Raw genomic sequence first — 23,641 nt, 5'->3', positions numbered from 1 at the left:
TTGGAAGGGACATCCTGCGTGACACTGCAGTGCCACTCCTAAATGGGCCCGGTGTTTGTGTCGGCCACTAGGGTCGCTAATCTTACTCACACAGTCAGCTACCTCATTGCGCCTCTTTTTTTCTTTGCGTCATGTGCTGATTGGGGAGGGTTTTTTGGAAGGGACATCCTGCGTGACACTGCAGTGCCACTCCTAAATGGGCCCGGTGTTTGTGTCGGCCACTAGGGTCGCTAATCTTACTCACACAGTCAGCTACCTCATTGCGCCTCTTTTTTTCTTTGCGTCATGTGCTGATTGGGGAGGGTTTTTTGGAAGGGACATCCTGCGTGACACTGCAGTGCCACTCCTAAATGGGCCCGGTGTTTGTGTCGGCCACTAGGGTCGCTAATCTTACTCACACAGTCAGCTACCTCATTGCGCCTCTTTTTTTCTTTGCGTCATGTGCTGATTGGGGAGGGTTTTTTGGAAGGGACATCCTGCGTGACACTGCAGTGCCACTCCTAAATGGGCCCGGTGTTTGTGTCGGCCACTAGGGTCGCTAATCTTACTCACACAGTCAGCTACCTCATTGCGCCTCTTTTTTTCTTTGCGTCATGTTCTGATTGGGGAGGGTTTTTTGGAAGGGACATCCTGCGTGACACTGCAGTGCCACTCCTAAATGGGCCCGGTGTTTGTGTCGGCCACTAGGGTCGCTTATCTTACTCACACAGTCAGCTACCTCATTGCGCCTCTTTTTTTCTTTGCGTCATGTGCTGATTGGGGAGGGTTTTTTGGAAGGGACATCCTGCGTGACACTGCAGTGCCACTCCTAGATGGGCCAGGTGTTTGTGTCGGCCACTAGTGTCGCTTAGCTTAGTCATCCAGCGACCTTGGTGCAAATTTTAGGACTAAAAATAATATTGTGAGGTGTGAGGTATTCAGAATAGACTGAAAATGAGTGGGAATTATGGTTTTTGAGGTTAATAATAATATGGGATCAAAATGACCCCCAAATTCTATGATTTAAGCTGTTTTTTAGTGTTTTTTGAAAAAAACACCCGAATCCAAAACACACCCGAATCCGACAAAAAAAATTCGGTGAGGTTTTGCCAAAACGCGGTCGAACCCAAAACATGGCCGCGGAACCGAACCCAAAACCAAAACACAAAACCCGAAAAATTTCAGGCGCTCATCTCTAATGCAAATAGGAAAGGTCGATTTAAGGAAATGTGAAAGGATTGTTACCATATACAAACTTAATGTTTCTAGATGTGCTAGATACATATAATGAGTTAGGTATATAAAAAGTAATGGTGATATATAGGATGTTCATTAAAGTTTATGATTTAGTATTTAATTATATTGTACTTTACCAGGAGTAGATTCAGAGGCTGAAGGAGATATCATACATAACTGGGAATGATAGTTGCCACTTTGGCCCTCATTCCGAGGTGATTGCACGTAGCAACTTTTTGCAGCTCGTGTGATCAACCTGATGCCGCCTATGGGGGAGTGTATTTTAGCATAGCAGGGCTGTGGTCACTTGTGCAGCCCTGCTATGCTAACAAAAGATTCTTGCAAAACAAGACCAGGGTCAGACTTACTTACCCTGTGCGACGGATCCAGCAATGAAGGTCCCGGGATTGACGTCAGACATCCGCCTTCCAAATACCTGGACATGTCTGCATTCGGATCGCCACGCCCAGAAAATGGTGAGTATCTGCCCTGGAACACCTCCCCGCTGTCAATCTTCTTGCGATCGTGCTAGCGATCACTTTCTTTTTTCTTCTTGACGTTGCCCGGTGGCGGCTGTCACTGGGCAACGCCGCGCATGCGCATTGCGAGCGCCGCGCATGCTCAGTTCCGACACAAAAAACCGTTGCATGCGAACAGGTCGGAATGACGCCTTATGTCCTTAGGATATGATATACACTTGGTTACCTATTAATTCTGAAGGTATTTGTTATTGAAGAAGATTAATTTAGCTATTTTATACAAAAACACATAATAACTTGACATCTTTAATGATTTTTCTCGGTGTGTACGCACTATGTCGGCCACCCGGGAGGGTAAGGAGAACGACAGCTGATAAAATATATAAAAAAACTCATGTCGACCCTTTCCACGTTAACCTGATGACCGTGTTGGCCTAATTCAGGTGTCGACCTAGTCACTGTCGACCAATAGTGGTCGACCTAATGACTGTTGACCTAGTTAGGGTTGACCCACTGAACCACACCCGGCTCAACCACTATCATTTAGGACATAAGTGTACAGCATATCACAATACAGTAGCCATAATTTTTTTACAGTACTTTATTAGAAAAATACCATATACAATTTTCACTAAGAAATGTAAATCTCAGTGGTATAGATAGTGAAATCTCACCAGTTTCCATGTATTACTGGAGTGTGCTGGAGTATGACAGGTGAGGCTCTGCCTCCCCTGCCTACCCTGACTGTTTTAGTGATATCCATGGCTGAGCGCAGTTAATCAAATTAAAATAACTGCGGTGCTAATTAAGTCAGCTGTGCTTAAGCAATCCCTGTTATAGACTGTGGGGATTATAGAGTTGGTGGCAGATTTTCCTATTTGCGACCACTAAAATCACATGCTGGGGGCCACCCAGCATAGGGCAAAGACACCCGCATTGAATAGAAGTAGACCCCTACCTACGCAGCATGGCTGCGTATGCAGGCAGGCCAGTGCCATGTTTCAACTCGCAGGAAACCCATTCGATGCCATCGTTTCTTGCTTCTCCCCCCCCAGTGCCGTCACCTCCCCTGGACTCTCCTCAACTATCAATCATAACGCGATCGCATCCTTCCTGGATGCGATCACATCATGATAGTTTGCACACGTGTACTGCGGCCGATACATGTGTGTGTGCGCAGACAGGAAAACCACGGCCTCTAGAGCGATCGCAGCTATAGTGGTCAGCTCTGAACAAGGCACCAAGAGACAATACACTTGAGAAGGGTGTGGTATGTGATGCCGGTATCCCAGCAGTGGAATGCCGGCGGGGGTGGGGGAGTGAGGGGCTTGTGCAACGAGGCCCTTACGGGCTCTCTGCGGTCGCCACGGGTTCTATTCCTACTCTATGGGTGTCCTGGACACCCACGAGTGAGAATAGTCCCTGTTGGTCGGCATGCCGACTGTCTCCTGACCGATGGTCACATAACTACATCCCCTTGAAAATATACACTTCTATTAATCTAACAAACAGAGGGGCAGATGTATTAACATGGAGAAGGCATAAGGAAGTGATAAACCAGTGATATGTGCAAGGTGATAAAGGCACCAGCCAATCAGCTCCAATATGTAAATTAACAGTTAGGATCTGATTGGCTGGTGCCTTTATCACTTGCACATATCACTGGTTTATCACTTCCTTATGCCTTCTCCAGGTTAATACATCTGCCCCAGAATTTGGGTATTTAATGCTACAACCAGTGTCGTGCAGCCAGGATAGGGCGGGAAAGGCAGAGCCTTATCTGTCATACTCCAGTACACTCCATAGTTTTGACTATAACATTTTTTAGAATACTACAAAGAAGATACTTATAACTTATAAAAATAATCTTTGTATTATTCTAATAATTTCTATAGTCAAAACTCACTGCCAAATAATGCAGATAGAGCAGCACTTATCTGAGGCGGCTCCGTCGCAGGCGTGCACTCCCGGCATGACTAGGCAATCTGTCCGCCTAGTGCCGCCGGAGTGCACAGAGACACTCTCCCATTCTAGTGAATGGAGCACGTCTCCATTATGGGTGCGCACGCGCCACAGATGGAGACGTTCTCAGCTATAGGTGCACCCGGGTGGTCGCGCCCAGGCACAGACGGAGCAACGATTAGCGTGGCTCCATCTGTATATGTGTATGTAACTCTGGCTCTAATACTAGCCGCCTCACCTGCTATTGACCTCACCGTATGTTACTGGCTACAGCCCATCAATACACCCCATACACTGCTGCCTGAGGTATTCACATATGGGTAGGTCTGGGGTTCCATCTGTAATTAGTCCCATAAGAGGATATTACAGCTCTGCCAGTCAGTAGGAAAGGTGCAGACTGTCACCTATTGCAGTGAAGTACACATTCTTTCCAATATTACATACATACGTACAGTACCGTACCTGAGGAAAGTACCCCGTGCAGGAGTTTCAGTGGAATTTTAGTTGCGTCCTGTATGACTTCTTTAGTTGCTGAAGATGAAAAATACATTTTCATATATAGATTTACATTCAAATCATCAGAACTATACATCTTCATGTGATCCATAGTGAAAGTCTTTCAACAGTGAGTTACTCTTCTAATAGGAAAAAACCCACAACTGTATCTTATAGTGCATGAGTAGGATGATCTGAATTACTGATTAAATATATTCCATGTGTATTCATTGTTTACAGGATATCACATGTTGATTCATACTGTATGTACTTTAGACATGAGATGATTTCATCAGGAGTTCAATGACTTTGGGGCAGATATACGAAGCCTTGGGGGTATATTTACTATAGGTTGATTTTCAGTTTCAGTGCATTTTGTGGTGATTTTGAGGTGATTTGGTGGTGCATTTGACAATCAGGTAGTTACTAAAGGCAAAACCGACTCATAATCCCATGAAATTCACGAGAAATTTGATTTCACACACAAATAGAACTTCAAATAGACCATCGGTACTTCTGCATAGATATCAATAGGAAAATCTCATTAACTAACAGTCGATTTGAAAAAAGGACCTCAACAGAACCAAAAATCTACCCCATTTTCAATAGAACCATCAGAAACAGTTCCATTTGATTTAAAATCATGTAGAATGGCCTGAAACCTCGATATGATGGGAAAAACATAGGGATGAACGTATTCGGATTTCAGAGAACCGAACCCCACTGAACCTAGGAGATCCGGAGCAATCTGAGCCACAGCTTAGCTCTCTCTGTCTGTCCCGGATCCCCAATCGAGGCAAAACCTTAGGATCCCACTGTCGGATCCTGAGGAATTGCCCAGGATGCCAGTCTCCATAGTAACCTATGGAAGACCGCTGATTGGCTGAGAGAGCCGTCTGTCATGGCTCTCAGTCAATCAACGTGTCCCCATAGGCTACAATGGCCAAGATGGATGCCCCCACAGTTGTGGGATAGTTCACTATCTCGATGATTTCCTCTGTGTGGACCCTGCTGGTTCCAGGCATTGTAGCAGGCTTTTGTTTTCTTTGCATGCCATCTTTTGGCATTTCGGGATACCGGTGGCTGAGAACAAGATGGAGGGGCCTTGTACGTGCCTATTTTTCTTAGGTGTCGAAATTAATACGATTGCAGGTGCCTGTCGGTTACGCAGGACAAGGTGGCTAAGCTTTGCGACGCAATTACTTTGTGCTCTGGTAGGTCAAAGATTACTCTTCGGCAGGCTCAATCTCTTTTGGGTCTGTTGAATTTTGCTTCACTGCGTAATTCCCATGGGTAGGGTGTTTTGCTGCAAACTCGAGTGGGCCACGGCCGGGGTTGACAAGCCGCATCATTTTGTACGCCTTTCTTCTGAGATTAGGAGAGACCTGTTGGTTTGGGTCTCATTTATGGCCGATTTTAGTGGTGTGCGGATTTGGTTGGCCCCGGACATCGACAACTTTGAGCTGCAGCTTTTCACCGACGCCGTAGGAGCTTCAGGTTTCGGATGTTACCTGAATGGTTCCTCGTGCATAGCTTCTTGGCCAGCGAGTTTGCAGCAGAGGGGTCTGATGAGGGACCTTCTTTTGCTTGAGTTATTTCCGATCACGGTGGCAATAGAAGAGTAGGGTGCGCAGCTCAGCAATCGCAGCATTATGTTCAGGTGCATGGTGCATGCCATTAACAATCAGCGCGCTAAGGCCTTGCTTGTGCTTCAGGTGCTGCCGCGGGTGGTATTAGTTTGCATGCAGTGCAATGTTTTGTTTCGGGCTCGGCACGTTCCTGGCGTCGATAACGCTATCATTGATGCATTATCCAGGGGGCAATGGGACAGGTTTCGGATGCTGGCTTCGGATGCTGATTCGGTCAGTTTGCCCTGCCCTTCTTATGTTTGGCAGGTTATCGAGCCGGATTGGAAGATTTAGCCCAAAGTTTGCTGGCACCTGCCACCTTACAGGCGTACCAATGAGCCTGGATGGAGTGGGAAGCATTTTCCCATGACCAAGGGCCTCGAGGTGATACCAGTTGTCAGTTGTTGTTGTTGTTGTTGTCATTTGTTTGGAAACTCTGTGGATGGTCGGTTGAGAGCTGCTGTTTCTCAATACCTCGCGGGGGTCATCATTTTTCTCCAAATTGAGAGGTATTCCAGATTTCACCAAGAGTTTCTTGATAGCCTTGGCAAGGAAGGGCTGGGCACTTCTGATACCTTTCCCCCCTGATAAGAGGCGTCCCATTGATGTATCTCTTCTAGCCTCTATTTTGGTGGCAATTGCAGAGGTGGTGGCATCCAATTTTGAAGTGTTGTTGTTCCATTTGGCTTTCTCTATGGCTTATCATGGAGCATTTCGAGTTTTGGAATTAGTCGCTTTGTCCAAATGGACAGAGGCACCTATGTTGCATGCGGATGTGTTCATGGGAGAGAGGTCTTTGCTATGCAGATTGCGCCGGTCTAAGACAGACCAATTGGGTAAAGGTAGATGGGTCACAAATTTACCCTCTGGTGATGAGCGGGTGCAGTGGCGTAACTACTGCCCCCGCAGCCCTCGCGGTGGCTTGGGGCGAGGGGCGAGGGGGTGCTGCCACTGATTTAGCGCAGATTGACATGCGGACGAGCGTCCGCATGTCAATCTGTTCTTACTAACCCTCCCTGCTGTAAGGAGGGACACAGAGGGCACAGCGCGCACCTCTCCTGTGTCCCTCCTGCGTCTCCAGTGGGTCTAATAAAGGAAGTGCCGTTCGTGAGCTCTGATTGGCTCACGAACTGGCACTTCCTTTAACAGACCCGCCGGAGACCCAGGAGGGACACAGGAGAGGCGTGTGCTGTGCCCTCCGTGTCCCTTCACAAAACAACGGGGGAGCGCGGGGGAGGGGGCGGCAGTGGGGGAGCATATGTGGCACTGAGGGGGCATTATGGCACTGGGGGGGTGTATGTGTACCTTGCACATGGGGGGCTATATTTGGCACTGGGGCACGTGAGTACCTGGCACTGTGGGGGAATATCTGGCACTGGGGGCATATGTGGCACTGGGGGGTATATGTGTACCTGGCACATGGGGGGGCTATATTTGGCACTGGGGGCACGTGAGTACCTGGCACCGTGGGGGAATATCTGCCACTGGGGACATATGTGGCACTGGGAGCACAGCCCTAGCAACAAGCACTGCCCCCTAGCAACGAGCATGACACCCAGTGCATGAAACCCCTGGCAACGAGCATGACACCCAGTGCATGAAACACCTGGCAACGAGCATGACACCCAGTGCATGAAACACCTGGCAGCGAGCATGACACCCAGTGCATGAAAACCCCTGGCACCGTGCATGGAATCAAGAGCATGAAACCCCTTGCAACGAGCAGGTAATTTAATAGTAATTAGAAGCCTTACTGTAGGACTTAATGTGTAATGGGCATTACGGTGTGTGGCATAATGTATCATGGACATTGCGGTGTGTGTCATAATGTGTCACAGGCATTACGGTGTGTGGCATACTATATCACGGGTATTGTGGTATGTGGTATAATGTCTCAGGGGCATTGCAGTGTGGCATAGGGTATAACGGGCATTGCGGTATGTGTCACAGGCATTTCGGTGTATGGTATACTATATCACCGGCATTGTGATATGTGGTATAATGTCTCAGGGTCATTGCAGTGTGTGGCATAATGTATCAAGGACATTGCGGTGTGTGTCATAATGTGTTAGGCATTACGGTGTGTTGTATACTATATCACGGGCATTGTGGTATGTGGTATAATGTTTTAGGGTCATTGCGGTGTGGCATAATGTATAACGGGCATTGCGGTGTGTGGCATAGGGTATAACGGGCATTGCGGTATGTGTCAGGCATTACGGTGTGTTGTATACTATATCACGGGCATTGTGGTATGTGGTATAATGTCCCAGGGTCATTGCAGTGTGTGTCATAATGTGTCACAGACATTGTATGTGCTATAATGTATCAGGGGCATTGCAGTGTGTAGCATAATATATAACGGGCATTGCGATTCCTGTCATAATGTGTCACAGGCATTACAGTGTGTGGCATAATGTGTCGGGGGCATTACGGTGTGTGCATATTGTGTCATGTGCATTATTGTGTGTGGCATAATGTCTAAGGGCCATTGCAGTATGTGGCATAATGTGTACTGGGCATTACTATAAGGAGGAAAAATGACAAATAATGTAAGGGGCATGAATCAGGATTATTTTTCTTTCCTGTGGTGGCTAACGTCTGGGCGTGCAGGTTGCAAAACTGGGGTATAAGTCTTTTCCTACAATGTCACACCCCTTTATGCAAAGCCACACCCATTCCAATGAAACCACTCCCCCTTTTTGTGGCGCGCGCATGTTTTTCCCTTTAATAGTGCCAATTATGGGGGATGGGGGATGGGGGGGGGGCACCAAAGAATTTTTTGGCTTGGGGGAGAAAAAATTCTAATTACGCCACTAAGCGGGTGTGTCCGGTGGTTTTGGCAAATCTTTATGTGGGAGTACGGCCGTCCTCAGGAGGTTCGTGGCTTCTTCATGCAGATGGCCTACCGCTAACTAAATATCAATTTAGCTGGATGCTACGGTGCTGTCTGTCTGGTTTGAGCCTTTCTCCTTGAGACTTCGGTATGCATTCATTTAGGATTGGTGCCGCCACATCTGCTGCGGTTGCGGGATGCTCAGTGGCCAAAATTAAGGTTTTGGGCCTTTTGGCAGTCGGACAGCTTTAAGTGTTACATTCGGCAACTGCTTCGCTAGTTTTTGCAGAAGTTGAACCATTGTTGCATTCTGTTTCAATGTTCTGTTGTTCATATTGGTTTTGCTATGTTTTGTTTGTCTTTCCCTGTCTTTATCTACTCAGGGATTAGCAACTCGCTGCTGCTGGCAGTGGGGGTCTGGAGTTCTTTGACGATTTTTTGCCAGAACTGACGGACTGAGGGGGTAATTCAGACCTGATCGTAGCAGCAATTTGTTAGCAGTTGGGCAAAACCATGTGCACTGCAGTGGAGGCAGATAAAACATGTGCAGAGAGAGTTAGATTTGGGTGTGGTGTGTTCAAACTGAAATCTAAATTGCAGTGTAAAAATAAAGCAGCCAGTATTTGTCCTGCACAGAAACAATATAACCCACCCAAATCCAACTCTCTGCACATGTTATATCTGCCCCCCCCTGTAGTGCACATGGTTTTGCACATCTGCTAACAAATTTGCTGCGGCGATCAACTCTGAATTACACCCTGAATTCGGATCTACAATTGTATTTCGGCTAATTGGCTTTCAATTATAAGACCCTCAGCAGGTTTTTACATTTCACCTGCAGCCGAGTTCATCTGTTTTTGCCTAACTACCCCCTCCCCCCCTCATTACACCCTCCCCCCCTCAATCACCATCTTAGTTTTTCTTGGCCTATCTTATTGTGTTTTTTTGTCGTTTCGATTTCAAAGGTGTACCTTTGAAAAAGCTGCCAGGAGAAGGTAGTGAAACGCGTCAAGATTTTGACTGCCCCAGCTCAGGAACTGACTAAGTGAAGGACCGGACCATCCCCTGTTATCCCCTGCACTGTGACATTTGGATTTACAAATACCTGTCCATGATCTTTGGATGGACTGCCGTAATGCATGAGGTGCTCGCAATTGGAATCCAGGAGTAAATAGTCCTCTAACAGCGAAAGATCTCAAGGGAAATTGTATCCATTTGCTGGGGAATCCTATATTCAGCAGGACACTTACCACAGGGGTAATCATTTGAAAACGGACTTCTTCAAATGTATCAGTTTCAGTTCCTGACTGTTGGGTTATTTTTATGAAATTTCATATGATTGGTTTTAACAGAAGTAATAAGCATGCAGTAATGTGTCTTTTTAAATCTTAATTACATTAATAAATTGTACATTTTTATATTTTTTTGAATTTTTGAATTGTTTGTATTGTCAAATCAAAGAGCAGCCTCTCCACCACTTTTCAAGGCAGAGCTATGTCTTTCTGCTAGCAGGATATAACCCTGGGCACAAATGAAACAGCCTGCCTTCTAGTCCTATGGCACTCTAATAAAACAATGCAGTTTGTATAACAAGAACAAATGTGTGACACTCTCCTGTTTTTCCAATAGATGTTATCAATGTTTGGGGGCTTTCTTTAGGATAAAGCATACAAAAATAGAATTAAGCAGCTTTGCTAAGGAATCCGGTGTGACTCAGAAGATTGCCGGAAGGGTAACGATGTAACACTAACAAGAAAAATAACCCCAGGGTGCTGGGGTAAGGTAATACAGTAAGTTCTCCTTTTCCAGTCTCATCACTTGCTGTGTGGCTTGTTGCTGTTCCTCAAGTCACTGAAGATACTGTAAAGATGGTTGAATTTCAAAATGTCTCTATCTCCTATAGATGTGTCCTCATACATCTAGCCTCAATACGTCACACAGCGAGAGATTCCTGCATGAGTGAGCTATTAGGACCCATGCAACTCTGTTAATGTCGGCATTTTGCTGCAAATGCGTCGATATGCGACACTCATATTTCTGACTGAGTCTGTATATGAAGCAAAATGGAACTCGGCATGGAAAAAAGCCACGGGCGCTGTATCGTAGCACTTTGCATGCAGATTCACAGACAATGTCGCACACAGATATACAAGTGTTGCATATCAAATTAATCAGCACATTCTCCTGGTCCTTACTAGTGGCTGTGGGCCAATTGTATGAAGCAGGTGTTTTTATCAGTTTTGTAACCCTTCAATTGACTTATGGCTTACCATATTCTTTTTTTTACCGCTATCTTCAACTGTAGCATGCACTGGGTGAACAGTTTTCAGCTGCTGCACTGCAATTTTCTAACTACCCTTTGAGAATGTTTCTCCGTTCTCTGAGTGCCTGTAAATTTGTCTCTAATATATACTCCTATTTGTTCAGTGGAGATTCTAGCGAAGCCTCCGTGATAAATGGGAACCTAATTTGGGTTTACTGGGGCAGCATCAAATTCAGACATTTGTCCTGCTGGGGTTTATTGGACTCTGGTTAAGCTGGCTAAACTACAGTAGGTGGGGGGACAAGTACTAATTGTCCTATGTGTGAAACTCCTTGGGCATATGCTATGGGCCTGTCCTGAAATTTCCAAATGTTGGTACTTAGTGATAGACTGTTGTCATGCCTAAGGGTTACATCTAGCTGGGGAAGGTGTGAGTGGCTGGAGCTAACAGCGTTGGAGTGTGGAAGAAGCTGGGAGGCTTGATCCAGCTTCTGCTCATGAAGACAGAAAGCAATGAGAAACAGCAGAGCCTGCTGACTTGGAGTGTGCCCTGATAGAGACTAATTGTAAGTTTTATTGTACAGGAATTGGAACAGTGACAGGAATAGAAACAGATTATTACAGGACGGCAGCAGGATTGATGACCGGACTGGAACTGGGTAGGTGAATGGACTGGAAAGGGATAGGGGACCGGACAGGAACCGGATTGATGACCAGACTAAAAACATATAGGTGAGTGGACTGGAACCAGATGAGTGACCAGACTGGAACCAGATTGATGACCTAATTGGAACCAGATAAGTGACCGGACTGGAACTGGATTGATGACCAGGCTGGAACTGAATAGGTATATTAGAAAAGAGCCTATGAAGCAACCAGAGTGGAACTGGATACAAATGGACTGGTACCGTACTGACACAGAGTATGAGGGAGCTCATCACAGAGCTGTGACTTCAGCAGTAGCAACATTGTACTGGCAGCTTGGGAGTGTCTAGGAGGTTCCTTTTATAGGAGCTACTGTCTTGCCATTGGATTCTGCATCAGCTATCTAGAAGTAGTGTGCTGAGTGGCTGGAAGTAGGCAGGAGACAGAATCCATCAGAATCCACCCTTTCACTATTTCTGGAGGATCTCTGCATGGAGCATGCTGGGGACATGTAGAGAAACTGGTGGCCTGTTGCAGAGAATGCTGAACAGAGAAAGCAGTGCACTGCAGAGGGTAACATCTGAGGACAGCAGCATGCACAGGGGATAATGTGCCAATTTAGTGCAGGCAGACCTCAGTTCCAGCCAGGACAGACACCCTGAAGAGGTAAGAAACTCTGGAGTGTGACAGTACCCCATCCCAAACAGCCACCCTCTTCATGGGTAGCACGAGGACACCTCTTGGGTTTACAAGAAAACTTGACAACAAATTTAACTCCTTGGTCTGAAATAATTTCCACAGGGAGACCTTGAAGTGTCCTCTGTTGGATCAAAGCTGTGGTAATGAAGTTTCCAACAGCAACAGAGTGTAATAGAGCAGGAATTTTCTTGAAGCATTGTCGCACTTGCAGAGAGACTGTGAGAATGCAATCAGATTTTTGTTAATAGGAATTCATTATTTCTAACCTGGACTCTCCTTGCCTCGTTAGGAGAGGAAGTTTCCCCGATACTTAGGGCAGAAATTAAATTGGGTAGAAGGAGCGGCACAGTAAAGGCAGAGATTACTGCACTCTTCTTGCATTTAGCAGGAGCGGTTGATTTGCATAGGGTTCTCTTTCAGACGAGAAGCTTGCTGAGGCATTGCTGCAGGTGGAGCCTTGTAAGAACTAGATCTTCCTCTCTTAATAAATCATTCCTTAAAGAGTAAGTCCACTTTTGTACATAAGTAAATAAGATCCTCTAATACCCCTTTCACACTGACAAATATTTCCCGGGTTATTGCACATGAACGCGCATCAACCCAGGAATTTGCTCTGTGTGAAAACGTCCTGAAAGAATATCCCGGGTCGAGCGTCCCGGCATTTCATCCCAGGTTGTGACCTTGGTTGAAGCCGAAATCGACCCAGGATGCGTGCAGTGTGAATGGGTAAACCGGGTCAAGGGTGGCCCGGCACCCATTCTCTGCATACGAGGATGTGGTGCTTGGAGATGATTATCTCCAAGAACCGCCTCTGGTAGCATCAGCGGTGACGCCACCAACCCGGCAATATGCCGTGTCAGGCCACAAGTCTGAAAGGATGCTCAAGCCAGGTCACACCTGGGAAGCACCCGTGTACACATTCCTGGGTGCGACCCGGCTATGTGAATCGGAAAGGGGTATAACTTATCAGGTAGATCTTGAGTGATTCATTCAGCCTTGATCTTATCAGACATTCCATTCCAGAAGACTGCATAGAGCGCTTCATCATTACATTTTAACTCAGAAGTTAATATTTGGAATTACACCAGGTATTGACCCACAGATCTAGACTCCTGTCTTAAGCATAGAATATCAGCAGAAGCAGAAATTATTCTCATGGCCTCATCAAAGATTCGACGAAAGGCTGAGACAAAGTCCTTGTATAAAGATAATACAGAGTCTTTACCAAAGATCTGGAACTTGATCGCATAGCTGTTCCCAGGAAATAATTGTTTGTGAGAGGTTACATGGCGTTTGTGGGGAGTGGTTGGGAAAACCCAGGCATGTCATGGCCATTTTGGGGGCATGCATCTGACATCAGCTGCTATTGCTGTGATTAAAATATGGCACCACTGCAACTCCAGCCGCATATATATGCTGCATATGCATGGGTCAACTGGATTTGTTGATGGTGCTCGATTTCTCCGCATTCATCGCAATTGTGCAAATGCATACCCAAATTTCACCTTTCTGTTTGGCTCTTCACATGCGTTTTTTAGAAGAAGCAGTTCTGAGAAAATTGCAATTCCAGTTTCAATAGCGATCCAAGCAGAATTTGGCCCATAGTCTATGAAGTAACCAAACTGGAACTGGATTCAAATGGACTGGAAATATAATGACACAGATTATGAGGGATCTTAGGAGAAGCCACATTTTACTAGCAGCTTGGGAGTGTCCAGGAGGTTCCCTTTATAGGAACTACTGTCTGGCCATTGGATGCTGAAGAATCAAAGGCATAGAACCTTATGAACATGTTCACTGAGGACCACGTAGCCACCTTGCACAATTGCTCAAGGGTCGCATCACGATGGGCCACCCAAGAAGGTCCAACAGACCGAGTAGAATGGGCTTTGATGGTAGCAGGAGCTGGAAGGCCAGCCTGTACATAAGCATGTGCAATCACCATTCCAATCCATCTGGCCAAGGTCTGCTTGTTAGCAGGCCAGCCACGTTTGTGAAAACCAAACAGTACAAAGAGAGAATCAGACTTCCTATTGGAGGCTGTCCTCTTTACATAGATACAGAGAGCCCATACCACATCCAAAAACCTCTCTTTGGAGGACAATTCAGGAGAGACAAAGGCCGGAACCACAATCTCCTGGTTAAGGTGAAAAGAAGACACCACCTTCGGTAAAAAACCAGAGCACATTCTGAGAACCGCACGGTCACGGTGAAAAATCAGATAAGGGGACCTACAAGACAAGGCACCCAAATCTGATACCCGTCTAGCAGAGGAAATAGCCATCAGAAACAAGACCTAAAGAGAAAGCCACTTAAGGTCCGCAGATTCAAGATGTTCAAACGGAGACTCTTGCAAGGCCTCCAGAACCACCAACATATCCCAAGGAGCCACAGGTGGGCCATGGGAGGTTGAATCCATAAAACACCCTGAGTGAATGTATGAACATCAGGCAGATTCACAATTTTTCTCTGAAACCATACCGACAAGGCAGAAGTATGAGCCTTGAGGGAGGCCAGCCGAAGGCCTAAGTCCAGGCCCTGTTGTAGGAAGGCCAAAAGTTTGGCCATACTAAACTTGGAAACGTCATGATTGTTAGATGTGCACCAAGCAAAGTAAGAATTCCAGACCCTATGGTAAATCCGAGCAGAAGCCGGCTTACGGGCCTTCAATATAGTTTGAATGACCGCAAAATCCTTTGGCCCTCAGTACGAAAGCTTCAAGAGCCACGCTGTCAAAGCCAGCCAGGCCAAATTCTGGTAGACACAAGGGCCCTAAACAAAGAGGTCTGGTCATTGTGGAAGCAGAAGAGGACACTCTAGCGAGAGACCCTGTAGGTCTGAGAACCAATGCCGTCTGGGCCATGCCAAAGCTATCAGAAGTAGGATTCCTCCTTCTTGCTTGAACTTCCTCACTACTCTGGGCAGGAGTGACACCGCAGGGAACACGTACGGCAGCCGAAAGTTCCATGAAATTGCCAGTGCATCCACGAACGCCGCTTGAGGATCCCTTGTTCTTGCTCCGAAGACCGGAACTTTGTGATTTTGTCGAGACGCCATCAGGTCTACATCTGGTAGGCCCCACTTGTCCACTAGGAGTTGAAATACTTCGGTATGAAGGCTCCACTCTCCGGCGTGTACATCCTGATGACTGAGGAACTCCGCTTCCCAGTTGAGGACCACCGGAATGAACACTGCCGATATGGCTGGCAGATGGCGTTCCGCCCATTGAAGAAGCTTTGACACTTCCATCATTGACATGAGGCTTCTAGTGCCACCTTGTCCGACTGTATTTGAACAGGCATGTTCTGTACCAGATGCTGGGCCAGTTTCAGAGCATTGAACACTGCCCGCAATTCCAGAATGTTTATCGGGAGGAGAGACTCCTCCCTGGTCCACCAACCCTGAAGAGAGTGTTGCTCCAACACCATACCCCAACCCCTCATACTGGCATCCGTCGTCAGAAGGACCCAGTTGGAGATCCAGAAGGGACGACCCCTGATCAATCGTTGGTCCTGTAGCCACCAGGTCAGTGACAGATGTACCTCCGGAGACAAGGAGATCATTTGAGACCTGATCCGGTGAGGCAGGCCATCCCACTTGACAAGAATCAGGTTCTGCAGAGGGCAGGAATGAAATTTAGTGTACTCCACCATGTCAAAAGCCGACACCATGATGCCTAGTACTTGCATCGCTGAATGTATCAACACACGCGGACGAGAGAGGAAGCAACGTATCTTGTCCTGAAGCTTCAGGACTTTCTCCTGTGACAAGAACAACCTCTGGTTGTGTGTGTACAACAACGCCTCCAGATACACCATGCTCTGGGCAGGGACCAGGGATGATTTCTTCCAGTTGATGAGCCACACGTGGGCTTGCAGAAACTGGACCGTCAGATCCAAATAATGGAGGAGAACTTCTTGAGAATTGGCCAGGATCAGCAAGTCGTCCAGATACGGCAGGATCCTGATGCCCTGACGGTGGAGTAAAGCCATCATAACCGCCACGACCTTGGTGAAGATTCGCAGAGCCGTGGTCAGTCCAAACGGTAAGGCCCGGAATTGGTAATGGAGATTGCCAATAGCAAAACACAGGTATTGCTGATGTGACAGGGCAATAGGGATATGCAGGTAAGCATCCTGTATATCAAGGGATACCATATAGTCCCCTGGTTCCAAAGCCAGAACAATAGAGCGAAGGGTCTCCATACGAAACTTGGAGACCCTCACAAACTTGTTCAAAGATTTGAGGTTGAGAATGGGCCAGGAGGAACCATTCGGTTTGGGGACTAGGAACAGCGTTGAATAGTACCCCCTGCCCCTCTGAGCCATAGGCACCAGCACTACCACTCCGATGTCCAGGAGGGATTGTACCACTAAACGGAGAGTTGTTGCCTTCACCTGATCTGAAGGGATGTCTGTCAGGCAACAGCGAGGAGGGGGACGTGTCTTGAAGGATATAGCGTATCCGTGAGTGACGACTTCCCGTACCCAAGCGTCTGAAGTGGTCTTCAACCATACCTGGGTAAACTGTAGAAGTCGGCCTCCCACCCTGGGATCCCCGCTCCGTCATGCTGCAGGCTTGTCAGATTTGGAAGCAGGCTGACGTGCAGCCCAGGCACGTTTAAGCTTGGGCTTGGTGGTTTTGGAAGTGCAAGACTATTTTGGGTACGCCTGACCCTTTGCTTTACCTGGAGGGCGAAAGGAACGAAAGGAAGTACTCTTAGCCTTCAGGGCTGAAGGAGTAGTACTAGGTAGACATGCAGTCTTAGCAGACGCCAAGTCAGCGACAATCTTGTTGAGATCCTCACCGAAAAGGATGTTCCCTTTAAACGGGAGCACCTCCAGGGTTTTCTTAGAGTCCAAGTCCACAGACCAGGACCGCAACCAGAGAATACAGCGAGCTAAAATGGAAGTCATAGATGCCTTGGCCGCTAGAACACCAGCATCTGAAGCTGCCTCTTTAATGTAATGAGATGCTGTGACAATATAAGAGAGACATTGTCTGGCATGTTCAGGAAAATTGGATGGCAACTCAGCTTCCACCTCCTGAGCCCATGCCTCAATAGCTTCTGCGGCCCAAGTAGCCACAATGGTGGGCCTATGCACAGCTTCTGCAAGTGTATAGATAGCCTTTAAGCAACCCTCCACACGCTTATCCGTCGGTTCCTTGAGAGAAGTGACGGTAGTGACAGTCAGAGCAGATGACACCAACAGCCGAGCATTTTGCGAGTCCACCGTCGGTGGCGTTTCCCAATTTTTACTCAACTCTGCTGCGAGGGGATAGCGAGCTAGCACCTTCTTGTGCAAGGTGAATTTCTTTCCTGGGTTCTCCCAGGATTCCTGACGTATGTCAACCAAGTGGTCAGAATATTCATACCTGTATATGAAAAGCCGGCAATAGAAATAGGAACAAATTCTGTTTCATTTATGAATTATAGTGGTATGATATTTTATGTATGTATTGAGTCTGTTGTATGAAATAATTTTTATTTCTTGGAGAATACATATACATTATTTGAAGATCCGTATGATCATTTTATTGAATAAAGGAAAAATATTTTACATACATGTGATTCCACTTTATTTTAAGGCCTGGTAGAATCAATTAGCGCAGAGTGCTTTCCAATATTGTCCAGTTGGTTCTCCTATTACAATAGGAGACCCTTCTTTTTTGCATATTTGACACTCAGCAGCTGAATACAATTCAACCCCTATTAAGGTTTTTTACAAAAATAAGGAATACAACAATTAGAGCCGTGAGACATTTATCTGGAAAAAAAACAATTTAGTGACTTTCTGACGTTTGAACCTATCCGGTTTCTTAGAGGTAGCAGCAGGCTCTGGATCATCATCAATTTGAAGAATGAGCCTGATAGCTTCTTAGAGATCAGGAACATCCACCTGTGAAACAGATTCCCCATCAGAAATGTCAGGATTAGTGTTTGTGGGGTCAGTATACATGCCATCTTCATCAGAAGAGGTTTCCGTAACATGCATGAATTGAGAGGAAGTAACTGCCCACTTAGAGGACTTCTTAGTCTTAGTCTTAGGCGGGCGAGGGTTAATAATACATTTATCCAATGAGTGATTCAATTGCTGTAACTGAGTGGACAGAGCATCTGTCCATGGCGGATTAACAGCAGGGACCATATATGGCTGAAAAGGCACAGGAGGTCCCATAGGGGGCCTAAGTCTAGTTACCAGCATAGTCAGTAAATTAGAAAAGGCAGACCAAGGCGGGCCTTGTTGTGCCCCCGTTGTTACAAACTGACTGGGGGTATAGAACCCCCAAAACCTGGACCCTCTGCAGCCATATTATCCTCCAATGCATCTGAGACGTCACAACCGCGTACGGCGGAATCAGTCCCCAGACCCATTGCCCCCTGTAGCTGACATGATATGAAAGCGTAAACCACAGGCGATACAGTACAATATCAGCAGAGAAGATACCTATCCAAAAAAAACCTTTGCAGTGTGACAGCACAAACACTGAGGTATATTGTGACTGAAAAACACAGAGAAAAATATGAAATAGGTATATACTGTGAAATACCTATATCAATCTAATAACCCTAACACATTTAACCCCCTCAGGGTAGAGAATATAGGGATAGCAGTAGGAGTGAGATACACGGAGTAGAGATCACCCAGCAGCTATATGCACATGCACACAGTCACATGTACAATACAGAAATTATGGCAAACAATAAAACTGCATTGGACTAGCAATACTAAGTAACTGGACTACTGAGTAAGGCTATGTATATAAACAGATATACCAATCACTGGCGTGCGCAGCACATTTTATTAGGGGGTGCACCGTCGGAGGGGTGTGTCTAGCACCGCCTTTTGGGCGTGTTTAGTACCATCTATTGATGGTCAACACATATGAAATTTCAATCTTTGTACCAATCCTAATAAAGCAGATACATTGTCAGATGTTGTGGTGTGCACCAAACAAACACCCCTCATGGCACTCACTGCAATTACACTGCTCCTCCTCAGCCTGGTCTTGCTGCCCCTCTCTTTCCCCTGCAAGCTCCTAAGAGGAACGCTGGCTGCATGCTGCTCCTCATCAGTGGCTGGCGTTGGCATAGCACAGAAGGAGAGAGGTGTGTATGTGGCGGGTGTGACGGGTGGGTATGCGAGCAGCATGACGTAATCACATCACATCACACTGTTTTTGTACATGAAGGTGGAGCTGGGAATTTGAAAGCCGGTGTCAGTGGCACCCTTGATTAACCCAGGCGTCCAGTCAGTAATGCATTCCTGACAGGGTGCAGCGCAGAGGGGACAGTAATCAGCCTGCTCAACTATCGCTGCATCAGGCATGTGAGATCGGGGTGCCAGACATTAGGGGGTGCCTGTGCGCACCAGGCACCCCCCCTGCGCACACCTATGATACCAATGCACAGTAAAAACTGGATGTATATAACAGGGTACCTGTACTAAATAACCCTGAAGTATGCACTTGTTCTTAACTAACACTGTCTAAATGACATGTAGAATACTTAAGTGTCCTGTAAAAGCACAGCGCTGATGATGCAGGCGGATTTACAGAGGAGGCATCGCCCAGCAGTCCCAGAATCAGCTCAGCTGTGTGTAAATGCACCCCACAGGGAGTGAGGGAGACAGAGAGATGAAGCTCCAGGGCGGGAACATTTACTCTAAATGGCGCCCAGGGGCTGGGGGAGGGGCTACAGGTCAGAGCCTTATCCCCTTGCTGGACTTCACCACCGGGTGCTGCCAGCCTTAATAAAATGGATTATGAGGTAATCCGACCTGCACCCTTGCCCTGGTGGTCTAGTGGGGTCCCAGTACCAACACAGTGTCCACTCCAGCGCGTGCGGCCTGCCTCCTAATGGCTACGCCAGATCACAATTTCCAGTGGGTCCAGCCTGGGAGACCCTCTTACCTCCTCCCTGAATGCGGCCACGTGATCCCGGAGAGCAGCGGTTAGTGTGTGTGCCATGGGTGAAGAGCCGGAGCCTCCGCTGTAAGTACCTGGCAACCAGGGATGCGGGAGTATACAGCACCGCTGGGGGAGGTGATGGAGCTGCAGCAGGAGATGTCAGAATGACATCTATCATTAAGAGTGCCTCTGCTGCAGCCCTTGAAGTCTTCTATCATCTTTAAAAAAGCTCTTCTCAGGGCTGCTGGAGCAGCCCTACCTGTTAGCTGCCTGCACTGCAGGCACCAACTTACAAACTGAGCTCCTGTGCATGGAGGTGGGGTTATAGAGGAGGCTGCGCTGAGCATCTTGGGAACAGTCAAAGCTTTTAGTCTGTTGGTACCTCGGATCAAGATCCTACTCTACACTCCGATGTTATTCCCTGTGGAATACAGTGTACCCCGCTGCAGAAACTGTATTATAAAAATAGGAATATGTATTTCTCCTCATCATCCAGAGATTTGTATATTTATGATTGGCATGGAGGACTCTATGACTGTGTGCTCAAGCCAGGGCCGCCATCAGTGAGTACTGGTGGCACAGCTGTCCCGGGCCCGGCCTCTCTGACACTCATGCTGTCGTCTGCCCACCCGCTGCCAACCCCGCTGTTCCTCCGCCGTCCTCTCGCAGCTCTGTATTGAAAATGTCCCTCCCAAAATGGCCACCGCCACAGAGGAGACAGTTATTCAAGATACTAGAGGAGCCCTCTAGTATCTTTAATAACTGTCTCCTCTGAGGCAGTGGCAATTTTGGGAAGAATATTTTCAATAGATTGAAGCAAGAAGCAGAAAGGCAGCAGACCCACAGTGCCAGTGACCGGGGGGAGGGGGAGGAAGGAATCCCCTAACAATGAGCAGAAACCCTGACAATGAGCAGGTACTTGCATAATTATTTTGTGGCCATAATATGGTGACAAGGGCATTAATATGGGGCATAATATGGTGTCAGGGGCATTACTGTGTGGGGCATAATATGGTGACAGGGGCATTACTGTGGCGACTTAATATGGTGCAAGGGGCATAATATGGTGTTACTCCGTCTGTGCATACAGATTTTTTTAAAATATATATTTATTTTTATTTAACTTTGTTATATATTTTTTCTGGGTGGGGGGTGGGTGGTATGGTGGGGTGGCCCTGCCTATTTTGTCAGTCCCGGGCCCCACAATTTCTGATTGGAGCCCTGGCTCCAACTATACATTAACAATCTGCGTATGTTGGGAAAGGTTTACATTTCTAGACATTGTGTGGTTTCTGTTACGCCCCCTTTTTGCCCTGGTTAACTCAACTATTGGCCATGAGAGGTTTTTATATGATAGCAGAAAATGTATCCAAAAAAAATAGCAAATTATGTCACTATCTTCTACTGGATTTCAGTGGGCAAATTATCAGGCATATTCAATTAGCCGCTAGGTTTACCTTGCAGAATGGGCAAAAGCTATTCAATTGAATAGCCTTTTCCCCAAGCCTAAAATCAGGGATTACTACACAGAAACTTACTGATTTGCGTAAACTTCGTGTCACGATCCGGGTACTGAGACACCAGTTTCTGCCTATTAGGTGCCTCCTGAGGTTGGCACAGCAGGCCAGGGCCAGACTTTAGCTTAGGTTATTGTTCATAACACTGGTCTTAGCTGCTCACCTCAGGGTAAGTACTTATGGAAGTGCGGCGCTTCCAGCCCCGCCGCGGCCGTCACCGCCGTGTCTGAGGCTCCCATCCGGATGTACATCCCTCATGTCCCTTTGCTGCCTCTCCTGTCCCTCTGGCTGCCGCATGTCGCTGGGCGCATGTGACTCGGCTACTGCGGCCTTCACCACCTTCCCACAGTAGTTAATTCCCCTTCTGATACCGTTCATGGGCGCAGCCATGTTGGACTCCAGTCACCTGTTCTCATTCCTCCTATCCGCTGTGCTGTCGTTAGCTCAGGAATTACGATCAGCCAATCCCCGCTGGTCATGGGGGATAAATACCTTGTATCCACTAGTGATGAGCGGGTTCGGTTTCTCGGAAACCGAACCCCCCCGAACTTCACGCTTTTTACACGGGTCCGAGGCAGACTCGGATCTTCCCGCCTTGCTCGGCTAACCCGAGCGCGCCCGAACGTCATCATCCCGCTGTCGGATTCTCGCGAGGCTCGTATTCTATCGCGAGACTCGGATTCTATATAAGGAGCCGCGCGTCGCCGCCATTTTCACACGTGCATTGAGATTGATAGGGAGAGGACGTGGCTGGCGTCCTCTCCGTTTAGATAGAGAGTGAGACACTTGATTTACTGGAGCATTAGGAGTACTCAGAGAGTGCAGAGTTTTGCTGATAGTTATACTAGTGACCACCAGTTTTATTTATTATTTAATATAATCCGTTCTCTGCCTGAAAAAAAAACGATACACAGTCACATACCATATCTGTGCTCAGCCTCAGTGTGCTGCATGATAATATCATCTATGTATATCTGACTGTGCTGAGTAGTGCTCACTGCTCACACAGCTTAATTGTGGGGGAGACTGGGGAGCAGTTATAGCAGGAGTACATATTTAACAGTGCACACTTTTGCTGCCAGAGTGCCAGTGTGACTGACCAGCAGTGACCACCAGTATATTGTCTGCCTGAAAAAGTTAATCACTCGTGTGGTGTTTTTTTTTTATTCTATAAACGCATTCTGCTGACAGTGTCCAGCAGGTCCGTCATTCATTATATTTCTATCTTCTTCATACTAGTAGTTTAGGAGTCTGCAGTGCTGACAGTGTCCAGCAGGTCCGTCATTATATAATATATACCTGTCCTGCAGTAGTGATATATATATATTTTTTATATCATTATCATCCAGTCTATACTAGCAGACGCAGTACGGTAGTCCACGGCTGTAGCTACCTCTGTGTCGGCAGTCGCTCGTCCATAATTGTATACCTACCTGTGGTGTTTTTTTTTTTTTTCTATCTTCTTCATACTAGTAGTTTAGGAGTCTGCAGTGCTGACAGTGTCCAGCAGGTCCGTCATTATATAATATATACCTGTCCTGCAGTAGTGATATATATATTTTTTTATATCATTATCATCCAGTCTATACTAGCAGATGCAGTACGGTAGTCCACGGCTGTAGCTACCTCTGTGTCGGCACTGGCAGTCGCTCGTCCATAATTGTATACCTACCTGTGGTGGGGTTTTTTTTTTCTATCTTCTTCATACTAGTAGTTTAGGAGTCTGCAGTGCTGACAGTGTCCAGCAGGTCCGTCATTATATAATATATACCTGTCCTGCAGTAGTGATATATATATATTTTTTATATCATTATCATCCAGTCTATACTAGCAGACGCAGTACGGTAGTCCACGGCTGTAGCTACCTCTGTGTCGGCACTGGCAGTCGCTCGTCCATAATTGTATACCTACCTGTGGTGTTTTTTTTTTTTCTATCTTCTTCATACTAGTAGTTTAGGAGTCTGCAGTGCTGACAGTGTCCAGCAGGTCCG

Source organism: Pseudophryne corroboree, chromosome 1, assembly GCF_028390025.1.
Source record: "Pseudophryne corroboree isolate aPseCor3 chromosome 1, aPseCor3.hap2, whole genome shotgun sequence".
Lineage (NCBI taxonomy): Eukaryota > Metazoa > Chordata > Amphibia > Anura > Myobatrachidae > Pseudophryne > Pseudophryne corroboree.
Note: the sequence above shows the minus strand (reverse complement) of the source record.